Source organism: Papaver somniferum, chromosome 9 (assembly GCF_003573695.1).
Source record: "Papaver somniferum cultivar HN1 chromosome 9, ASM357369v1, whole genome shotgun sequence".
Lineage (NCBI taxonomy): Eukaryota > Viridiplantae > Streptophyta > Magnoliopsida > Ranunculales > Papaveraceae > Papaver > Papaver somniferum.
In genome coordinates, this window is record NC_039366.1 from 9,366,033 (window position 1) to 9,378,132 (window position 12,100).

General features: G+C 38.0%; 1 non-coding gene across 1 annotated transcript; it reads right to left on the reverse strand.

Moving 5' to 3' along the window:
* Positions 1 to 663: 663 nt before the first annotated feature.
* Positions 664 to 735, reverse strand: TRNAH-GUG. Its single transcript has one exon. It is a non-coding gene; the product is annotated as a tRNA-His (tRNA).
* Between the last annotated feature and the right edge of the window lie 11,365 nt (positions 736 to 12,100).

Consider the following 12,100-nt stretch of genomic DNA (forward strand, 5'->3'; position numbering starts at 1 on the left):
CCTGTTGCATAAAAATATTATCTGAAATGTATACTCCCACTTCACAGATTAAGTTAACTTCACAGGAGTATAATCTTATTAAATCTTTCAACTTTTCAACTCTTGTTTTACACTTTATACCCGATCAATTCGATCAGTAGTCTCTTCTAAGGATTAACGGGTATTGCTAGGGTTTTAACTTCGGTTCGTGCGGTGCTGTAATGACCAAGGAGCGACCAATTCATATCATATGCGTCGTTATTCTTATCCCATAACACTAGTGTTGGGTGTTGTATGCCATTTTTTTTATCTCAAACTTCCAAACGAATTCAGTGCCATATGCTTGTTTGTGGTATCGGAAATCTGTGTTTTTTGATTTTTTATAGAGGCGTGGATGGGATCCAAAATGCTACGTTGAGGTGAACACTCACTCACCAACGCTGCAAATATCACCATAGAGACTAGTGACATATATTTCAGCTGGCTGCATGCTATTGGTGATCATCATACTTGACCAGATTCTGAAATATTACTCTAACTTTGCAAGTTTTTTATTTTGTCTGGCGAATGAGTTCCTTGTAAATGGGATGGTGGCAAATGTTTTTCTCCCTCTCATCTCTACCCACAGAACTTCTGATGACCAAAAAATGATTAAAAAAAAGAAGAAGAAAAAGAAAAAGAATTTGTGGCTGCTGGGATTCGAGCCCAGGTCTCCACGGCCACAACGTGGAATTCTAACCACTAAACTACAGCCACATGGTTGACCATTGGCTCTATGCCTAGCTTGGTATTGAACAAGAAGGTATAGTTGAAGTTCAAGTTCCCGGGTTCAAAAGGATAGCAAAAAATTCCCGACAGTGTACGCGCATATGAATGGGTGCATGTATACGTGCATATGAATAGGTCGAAACGTGTATTTTTCAACATGTCGCAGTTCATATTCCCAGTTCATATCTAAAGAAACAAAAGATGAAGTCAAGTCACAGGTCTTTTTTGGTACGTGAAATAAACTCTTGCGGACATTACCCGACAGTATTCAATGTGCAGAAATACAAATACAACCCATGAAGATTTTTGTACTTCGAGAAAAATAACGAATGAAGAGAGCGCCTGAGTTGTGACATCCATGATGCGCCCGAAGATCTTTGACACGTTACTGACGGTCCTGGATCTCTTCCATCGTTAAAAGATCTTTGACGCGTTACTGACAATCCTGGATATCTCTTCCATCTTAACGACATCGAAACAATGCTGTAAGTGTGAGGACTTATGTTTATCACCATGCTGTCCTTGTCATTAAAATCATCAAAAAGTTGGTTCATTGTCTCATAACAATATGTACAAATGGTCTTGTCATCATAGGCATCATGATGACGCAATAAAAGTTCACCATTCCTTGTAATTTCCATGGGCTGAAAGAGCCACAAATCTCTCCAGTATATCTCTTCCCACTATATTCTGAACTGCTTGATCCATTGCCACAGATTCTTGTCGTTGTAGTTTTCTTTCGTATAGCAAGCATTAGTGGTATTAGTATTTTTTTCTCTTATGCAGCCCAAGGCAAATATCCTTGCAATAAGGTTTATCAGTTATCACTGGTAGTATGCACCAAATACAGATTAGTAAGCCCTCCCAACAACTTGGGGTGCGATGCATATGTTTTACATCTTCAAAACATGACATTGGGATAAAATGCTACTTCTCATCTTCCAAAATTCCAAATCGAAGGCTGTGATTGTATAATCTTTGAGGCAAAGCATATAGGCTCCGTTACTTTTTTTAAGGGAAGTTTAAGGCTAAGTTTGATATTGTTGTTCTTTTTCCTAGTCCTAGTTCTATTGGAAATCGCTGAAGCCTATATAAAGAGGCGTAGTATTGATTTATCAAAGTTATTTTCTTAGTTATTGTTTTCTAGTTTGGCTATGGTTTTTGTGAATATATTGATTTCAGCTTATCAAAGTTATTTTCTTCATTATTAATCTCTAGTTTTCATTATTTATTAGATCTTTAGTTAATCCAACTTACTCTTCCGAATTCATTAGGTTTTCTTATATATACTCACTCATAATCATGCGAAACCCTAGAAACCTAAAAAAAATTCAGTCTAGAAGTCAAAGTCATAGGCATATAAGAATGAAGAAGTCAAGATGGGAGACCAACAGTTCTATGAGAAATTCAATAACAAAGATTGTGCCGGTAGGCACCTTTCTCCCAGAGGATATTATGATCGGCATTTTTACTTGTCTTCCTCTAATTTCAATCTACAAGTTCAGATCTGTTTCCAAGGTATGGTTATCTGTTCTCTCAGACCCTAATTTCATAGCCAAATGGTTTCACTATAACAACACAAACAAGTCTCTCCTGTGGATGCAATATCATACAAGAATGTTGAAACATTATGCATGTCCTAGTTCATATTCCCAGTTCATATCTAGACATGATCATGGATTTTCGTTTAGGTTTCTTATGCGATCTAAATTAATTCAAGAAAAAAATTTACACTTCGTAGGCTCTAGTAATGGTTTAGTACTTTGTTATACTGAAGGGAACTACAGTAGGAGGTATTATGTTTGTAATCCACTCACACAAAATTGGGTTTCATTTCCTTCACCAACCATTTCCCCGGATCGTCATGTCGGTGTTATTGGTTTCTTTTGTGATTATGCGTCACCCCGCACCGCCAGTTGTTTCAAGGTGGTATGTATCTTAAATTTTAATGGGAAATTTTACGCTGATGTATTTTGTTCCAATTTGGGGAAATGGAAAAAGGTTCATGTTTCATTCCCTGATAATGTCTCATTGGCTGGTTCTAATGATAACGCTGTTACCCATAATGGCGTTCTTTATTGGATTAATAACGGATGTAGAATCACAGCTTATAATCTCCACAACCACGGAACGGATGGCTATCAGTGTAGTATTATCAATTTGCAGGATGAATTTTGTCCTAATCCTCAAATTCGCATCCTTGGGGAGTCAGGAGGCGTTATCTGTTACGCTAGAATTAACAGAAATCAGAGAACTTTGAGTGGTTGGGTGCTCAAGGAAGACAACTGGCAACTGTTGTACGAAGGTGTTGAATTACATGAAATCCTTATAGCAATGGAGAATCGGAAACCAAGTACAAGACATGTTTTGGGTTCCGCTGATCAAGTACAGCTTGTAGGTTTTAATCCGGTAGACCATCATGTTGTTTTTCTCAGTTGCTGGGACTATATTTGGGAGTTCAATATCCGAACCAAAAGATTTGAGGAGCTACGCTATCCTTCTTCATTCTTGAATATCTGTACTTCATTTGATTTTTGGGAGATCACGAAGCCATTTGTACTAAAACCAATGCCAACAATACTTCAACCTCCTTCGTGGATAGACGCTTTCGATTTTTGTGTTTGAGCATTTCTTGATCAGGGAAAAAAAATGCTGATCCTGATCGTGTACAGTTCTCATTCCAAGTCCTTTTACTCAATGGTGGGTAATATGTTGGTTTTCACAATATACATGCTGACTTCTTAAATTGTGTTGTGGCCTCAATATTTTTCTTAATACTTCCGGGCCCGACCACATAGCACCGGTACTGTCCTCACTTGACCACCTGTTGGAATAGGTGTGGGGTTTTAATCTAAAAGGCATCGGTGCTATGTAAGGAGATGCCCAAATTTATTAGACACCACATGTACTTCCTCTTATTCCATGTGGGACTATCCTAGATATACATATGTGGTGTTTATCGAGCCACATACTCCAACACTGCCTAGATTTTAAATTCCTGTTTAATGTCTCTATTTTGGTAGCATATACTGGTTCTTTTACTAGCATGTTGCGATCAATTTCAGACTTTAGAGCTTTGTGTAATCTGCACACTCAACTCATACAGCTTCCAAAAGCTCATTCGTTGTATGACTATGGGTTATCCAACCATGCACATGCACTAAATATAAAAGCTTAAAAAGTCTCGATAATAAAAACACAGCTAAGTTTCAAACTGATTCTATTATGAATCACATAACTTTGATGTTGGTTGAGCTCTGATTTTCCCAGTGTGATCGTAGTGTGTAGGGCTGCACAAGAACCGGTTGAGAGGACCTGGACCGGAATGGAACCGGAATTACCGGACCGGCACCGAACCGGAACCGGTCTAACAGGTACAGACACCGGTAATGGAAGTTGAGAACCGGTCTAGACCGGTATAGACACCGGTTCTTGGGGAGGACCGGACTTGAACCGGACCATATGTACCGGTGATTATTAGCCGTTAAGATCAAGCTAGGTTTTTAATCGTAGTCGTCCATACTAGGTATAGACTACCGACTATCGAGAGAAGAATCAGTTCACTCTCATTTTTCTTCTTCTTTTTTTCTCTCTGAAAAACAGCGGCAAACCTCTTCTCTTCTGTGTTCTTCAGAGTATCATCGATTCACCATCTCTATCAGGTAATTCAACAGTAGACTAAGAATCAGTCCGATTATTTCTTCTTTTTCTTCACCATCTCTGGTTTATTCTTCTTCTTCACCATCATTTCGATTTAGGGTTTGTTAGTTTGAGTTAGGGTTTGATTGTAGATTGTAGATTGATTTAGGGTTTTTTCGATTTGGTGGAGAAATTGAATATGAAGATTTGATTTGGTGTTTTACAAGATTTGGAACCTTGGGTTGGAGTCGGATTTGGAGATAGGGGGTTATGTAATTAAGAAAGGAGATCTTGTGGTGGTTAGAGATTAAAGAGGATAAACCTTCTTCTTCACTTCTTTTTCTTCTTCTTTTGTTTTTTTAAGAAACTAATTGCATGTGTGATTTAAGATTTTACGAATTGGGTTTTTTGTTGAAATCAAACAACAAGATTTTGTAATTAAATCTTTGTAATGAAATAATAGATGGGTTTTGTAATTAGAGTATGAGAATAGGTTTGGCTACAACTCAATTTGGTTTTGGGCGATTTGTGGGGTTTTATGATCTGAGAATGAATATATCTGATGCTTAGATTGAAATCGATTGATGGTGATTGGGTTCTGCTTGAAGTTCTGATGCTGGTGGTGTAGATGGATTATGATGTAAATTCTTATTCTATTGTATGAATTGTTACAGATTAACAATGGTAGTGCATTGCTAGGTGTTGTATTGCATGAGTTGAGATGATATTTACAATGAATATTGAATAAACAGAGCTAGATGCATGCTAGGTTGGGTACATGATGTAATTGTGGTACAGTTGAGCTTTGCTCATCCTACAGTGATGATGATTTTGCAGGTAAAAACCCGGTACCGGACTTGTACCGGACCGGTACCGGAGGACCGGTACAACACCTGGTACAGGTACAAGTACCGGTCCTCAAAAGGAGATACCGGTCAACACCAGGTACAGACACCGGTTCCATAAGAAAACCGGGCCGTACCGGAGTATGTGCATCCCTAGTAGTGTGTGTTACTTGATCTTTCTTTTTCCTTTTCCAAGTTGACAACTACCTGAAGCGAGGCGCCTGAACCCGGTGCTTGACTCGTTAAAACCTATTTGAGTTAAACTTGACTCATCTAGAAAACACTTGACTCATCTAGGAAACACGGTATACAACCTTTCTTCTCTACTTTTCTTACTCTGATATTTTTACATGATATCAGAGTATCACTGAATAATATGTAATAATATATTACTGAATAATATGTTTCAGGTATCTTTTACAATTACAGGATGTAGGTATTCATACTAATACAATACTGACAGATAGACTTGGTCAAGTCCTGTATTTGACTAATACACCCCCTCAAACGTTACATGCAGACACTGTAAGAGTTTGACAGCAAAAATACCTCCTCAAATGCACACACTGCAAGAGGAAGTTTGAACAAGAAACAAGTAAAAAGAAAAGGTAGAACACCCTCTCATACTCACATAATAGTAAATAAAACACAACTAAAGTAAGCTACAGCAATCAGAAAACATCAGCGGCAACAGAAACAGTAAAAACAGCAGTAGTAAAAGTATTAGTTGATGAAGGAACTGCACCAGAAAATATCGAAGTAGCAGGGCAAGTGGCAATTGTTGAACCTTTTTATGAATTAGAACTTGCAGCAACAGAAGTTGAATGACAGCAGAAATAGTAGCTTCTGGCATTTGTTTAGGTGTTCTCTGTTAGTTAAGAGACTCAAATTGTTTTTGGTGTTCTCTGTTGGTTAAGAGACTCAAATTGATACTTAGAAACTGGTGTTTGTAAGACCAGATCTGTAAAGGATTGATATGACTTGTTTTAAAGTAACAAGTCATATAGCTGGTTATTGAAAAGTTTTTAGGACCAGTTAGGTGTTGAAAATTATTACTTCATATGTTAAACTCACACATAAAGAAGTAACAATGAACAAATGGGGAAAATTGTCATTAAAAAGTTATTACCCATATGAATGTTGATATTACCCGGAAGCTACTGCTGTTGGATTGATGTTGAAGTTGAAGCTGCTGTTGTTGATTAGTTGAACCCATTCATGTCACAGTGAATTCCTCTTATGAGAATCAGGGGTTCCATGTTTGCTGATGATGGTGCTGACAATGACGACCCTACTTCACAGGCGGATGATTGTGTTGACATTGATGACCCCATTTCGTGCACGGATGTTGCTGGTAGTTATGAGGACTGTACTGGTTCTGGTACTGGTGCAGATGGTTTCTTACTAACCAGGGGTACTGACTGTGGTTGGAGTTGTGGCGCAATACTTGCAAAGGGTAGTAATCCGTTTTATACGACAGATTCCTTCTTGTTGTTATCCTGGTAAAAAGAATCAAGAAGTGTACTCATGCATAATCCACCTTCCAGATGCTCCCGTATCTTGACCATTACTGTTTTGTAATATATCATCAAATAACTCAGTAGGATCTTTGTAGTCATAAATGTTGTTCACATCGAATATGTAATTGTAACAATTCAAAGTCCTTCCTTCAACTTTAGGTAGTAGATAATGTACTATCAGTTGTTCATCCGTAGGGAGAAACCTATACCCTGGTAGTAGTATGGAAGTTTTTGATTACTCACCAAAGAATGTGATGTGACACCAGGAATAAGCAATTTCTTTCACGTTGCCGACAACTACTCCACAGATGAGTTCTTCTTCCTTGTAGATGAACTCTTGAACTCACCCGAAATGAAGAAAGAGTGTTGTGATTATAATAATTTGAAATCTGTGGAGCCTGCTGCTGCTATGCCATTAAGTGAGCCTGAGAAAGAGGGGTCTGGCAATGATAACCTACAGCTAGTGACGCCAACTACTATGCCATCTCATCAACTTGGCAAAGAATGGTCTAATGATCATAACTTGCTTGCCATAGCTGCTGCTGCTAATAAACAAAAATCACAGACGCCAATTAGTTCACATCTTGCCATCTCAACCTGATATGCTACATAGCTAGTCCAGCAACTGTCACAGATGACTGCGCACAGGTAATATTGATTTACTGTTGCGTGCAACAAAAAACATTGAACCCCGAGATTGTACATCATGATACTTTGACGAGACCTCCACATAATCAATCCTTGTTAATCAGCTTAACTAGAGTAAAACGATTAATATCAAAACCCGAATTTTTATTTCATCTCTTGGTAACTCTCTGTGACTGATTTAGCTTTGTTATTTGAAGTTGCTGTTGTTGGGAAGAGTAGTTCCAATAGTATTACTGATAATGGTATGTCAATCGCCATAAATCATAAATAAGAAGTAATTTCCCCTAATCAGTACACCATCCTTGAAGGTACCCCTTGTATACTACTGCTACAGAATTCATCAAATTTTCAACTGTTTTTACAGAATATATTTTCACCAGGAGTAACAACGACATATTGAATATACACCAAAATCGATTCAATATCAAGATTGGTTAAGAAAAAGGTGATATGATTTTGTTGATGAGAAAGATTTAATCTTTAGTGTTTGAAAAGATATAATAAGTTGATGGTATTGAATTGAACAGAAAATTAGGTTTTGAGGAATTAGAGGAAGAAACGGCTTCGTAGAAGGGTTGGGGTTAAAAAGATGAATGAGTCTTTGTAAAGAACACAATCATAAACCAGCAATTTCAAGAACCCTAAGTTGAAAAAAAAACTCTTATTTGAAAACAAGAACTGAGAATATTCCAAATTGTATCAAAAAAATTACCTCTGTCAATTAGGAATTCATCATCGTTGTAGCCAAAACACCCCAAATTTCTGATCATTAGAGCAACGGAAGTAAAAGCTTCTTCAATATCAGAATTTGATTTCTTTTTCTTTTTCTTCTTCTTCTTCTTGTAACGTTTTGATGATGAAGAAGATGATGATGCAGCGGAAACTGAAGGTTGATTCTCCATTAAAGAAAAGTATGGAGATGAAAACCTAGGATCGAAAAAGAATTTCAGTGATTATTTTTCCCGAATGATACCATGTTAAATCTATAGAATGTAATGGTAGAGAATATATTACTGAATAATATATTTCAGGTATCTTTTACAATTACAGGAGGTAGGTATTTATACTAATACAATACTGACAGATAGACTTGGTCAAGTCCTGTATTTGACTAATACTCCTAACTTGCTTTTACATTTTTCAACATTCAAGAATGGAAATTAACGTCTAGTAAATACATTATTGTTCTGAGTTGTCCTTAGAGAAAAAGTGTTTCTTCGAGAAAACCTACGAATGAAGAGAGCGCCTGAGCTGTGACATCCATGCACCCAAAGATTTTCGAAGCTTTACTAACGATCCACGATATCTTCCACCTTTCAACAACATCGAGACAATGCTGTTTGCATGGGGAGTTATCTTTATCATGTTGCAACCCGTAGCAACAAAAGATTCGTTCATTTTAGAAGTTTTAAGGTCATAACAACGTATATGGTGAGTCCTATTAGATTTGTAAGGCCATAGAAGTTCAGTCTTATTAGATTCAAAGCGCAATAGAAGTTCGTTCCTTGTAATTGCCATGGGCTCAAACAACCACAGATCTTTCCAGTGTGGCTCTTCCCGCTCTATTCTGAACTCGTTGATTCAATGCCACGAATTCTCGTCGTTGTAGTTTTCTTTCATGTCACAAGTGGTGTTAGTATCTTTTCTCTTATACGCCCAAATATCCGTGCAATAAGGTTTAGGACCGGTATACAGATTATTACCTCCTAGCAACTTGGGGCAATGTTTAGAATATACATGTGCAAAACGTGACATTGGGATGGAATGGAACTTCTCATCTTCCAAGTCGAAGGCTGTGATTGTATAATCATCGTTGAGGCAAGTACTATTATCACCTCGGTGCAGCCAATGAAGAGCTCCATTTGCATAGACACCTGCTGCATAGAATGGCGGGTAAATATGGATGGATCGATTGTTTCTCCACTTACCACCACCACCACGGACAGTATAAACTTGGACATGAGCCTTTCTTGTGTGTCCTCTGTAGTACATTCTAACAATCTTCTACTCGTTGGTTGAATGACAATAACCAAACCCACTTATCATACTCCATTGGAAATACTCCGGCATAAATTGCCTTTTATGTGTTTTAGTTTTCGGAATATACACAACTTCTCCCGTGAGAGGATTGCAAATTAAAAAAGGATTTCCAGGTCCAAGATGCGGCTGTTGTCTTTGGAAACAAACCAAACCATTGCATGACCCAACCATGCCATTCAAGTATTTCCCCCACGGAACAGGTTCTCCATTGTGCTTCTTAAAAAGTGTATTTTTAGTGTAGTACATCTTCCCACGAAGACCATTATACTCATCACCATAGTAAAATTGGTACTCATGACCATAGTAAAATTGGTAAACTGCATTACAAAATCCAGGGCATGATTCAGCGAAAAGCAAACCTACGTTATCAGTCTTACTACAGAGGAAACTTCTCCAAGTTCTGCAAACATGTTTGGCTGGTAAAGCTTCTTCAGTTGTTAATCTACTAAGCATGTTTTCTACGATCTCTGTGGGAAGCTTCTCCATATTCATGTTGTTGGTGTTGCTGTAGCTTTCGTCTCCACCTTACGTTCGGTGTGAATAAAACACAGCCCGATGTGTTCCTTTTATAAATAAATAGGCTGTGAATAATACTCAAACACATGCCGGTGTGTTCCTATTAGGAAATAATATATGAGAGTCTATATTTAAGAGATATTCACATTAAGTTGTGAGAGTTATATTAGGAAAGTGTTCTATGTTTAGAGTTTGATCTTAGTTAGGAAAGTATCTTGAGTGGTCGCCAAGTTTGTGAACAATATAAATAGGCTATTAAGCCATGAGAATTAAGACATGAAGATTATTATCAATGTAGTCTTTTACGCTTCCGCGGTTATGCTCTCCTCTCTCTTGCTCGATCCTTAAGATGGTATCAGAGCAAGGTGAGAGGGAGAGAGGAGAGCGAGAGAAAGTTAGAGAGTTTTCGGTTTAGGGTTAAAAAAAAAAAAAAAAAAGTTTGCTGTTGTAAGCAAGCACGAGAAAGAAACCTAGGTTGCGGCGGTGACTGAAGTCTTACGCTTTCAAACAAGAAGGCGAGAGAAAGTTTTGCTGCCGTTGCTACTACAATCTTGAGATCAAGAAGAATAAGGAAGAAGAGAACTGTGAAGAAGACGTATGGTTTCCATCGTAGTCCAGCTATTCTTGTTTGGAGATTTTGTTCGTGGAAAAGAAGGGATGTTTTGAAGCCGTGAAAAAAAAAAAGTATTTCGTTCTATAATAATTACATGAAGAAATTTTTGCTGTTGATTGTTTGTGTGAAGCAAACAAGGGTAGTCTGTGGTTTGAGAATGGTGGAGATGATCTGGATGTGATGGTATTGGAAGATTGCTGGAGATCAAGTGTAGAGAGACGGTAAACTGTGATATGAAGGGTCTGTTAATAGAGTTAGCTGTGAGAATGAGCTGCTGGAGTTTGATTGCTCTTGAAAAAAAAAAAAAAAAAGTTGATGGAAGACAACTAGGGGATGAGCTTGGCCTGTTCACGATGGTGCTACTGTTGGTGGATTGCCGAAGTGAAGGAGAAGTTCAGAGTTAAAATGTTTTTTGTGATTGTTGCCATTGTATGATGGCAGTCCAAAGACGTGTGACGTGTTTTGGTGGGTTGACTTATGGTCACTGTTGGAGAAGCTGGAACACGATTTAAAAAAAAAAAAAGGCATTGATTTGTTACAGAAGTGTTACTAAAGATTTGTCACAGTTGGACAGAAGTGTTATTAAAGGGTGTTACAGTGAGCGATTGTTACAGAAGCGTGACAGAGGGTTGTTACAGAAGAGTTACAGAAGAACTGTTACAGATTAACAGTTAAGTGTTACTGAAGAATTGTTGCAGAAGCGTGAGAGAAGAAAGCTGGTGACAGTAGTGTGCGTAATAAAAGTTGGAAGAAGTGAAGTGTGGTTGAAGAGTTTGTGGCAGAAACTTAGAGATCCTACAAAGTGTGGCAGACTTTGTAAAGACGACAAGATTGTGAGAGAATCTTGAAGAACAAAGAAGTGTGAAGGTTTCGCAAAAATAGCGTGACTGGAACAAGAGAAGAAGAAACAACATTCATGTTGTGAAGAAAGAAAAAAAAAAGAGAAGAAAACAATCACCAAGAGGTGATGAGAAAAAAAACAACAATAATAGGTTGAAACCCTATGAGTTGTCGAGAGAGTACAAAAAGTATTCTATCGAAGAAACCAAGAAACCAAGAGTACAAGAAGTATTCTACGAAGGGAACCGAAATGTTCTAAAACTACGAAGATGGGACCGCAATGTCCTTAAACTACGAAGAGAGGACCGAAACGTCCTTAAACTACGAAGATGGAACCGAAATGTTCTAAAACTACGAAGATGGGACCGCAATGTCCTTAAACTTGCATTGGGACCGCAATGTCCTTAAACTATGAAGAGAGGACCGAAACGTCCTTAAACTACGAAGATGGAACCGAAATGTTCTAAAACTACGAAGATGGGACCGCAATGTCCTTAAACTTGCATTGGGACCGAAATGTCCTTAAACTACGAAGAGGACCGAAATGTCCTTAAACTACGAAGATGGGACCGAAATGTCCTTAAACTACGAAGAGGACCGAAATGTCCTTAAACTACGAAGATGGGACCGAAATGTCCTTAAACTTCCAAAGAGGACCGAAATGTCCCTAAACTACGAAGAGGACCGAAATG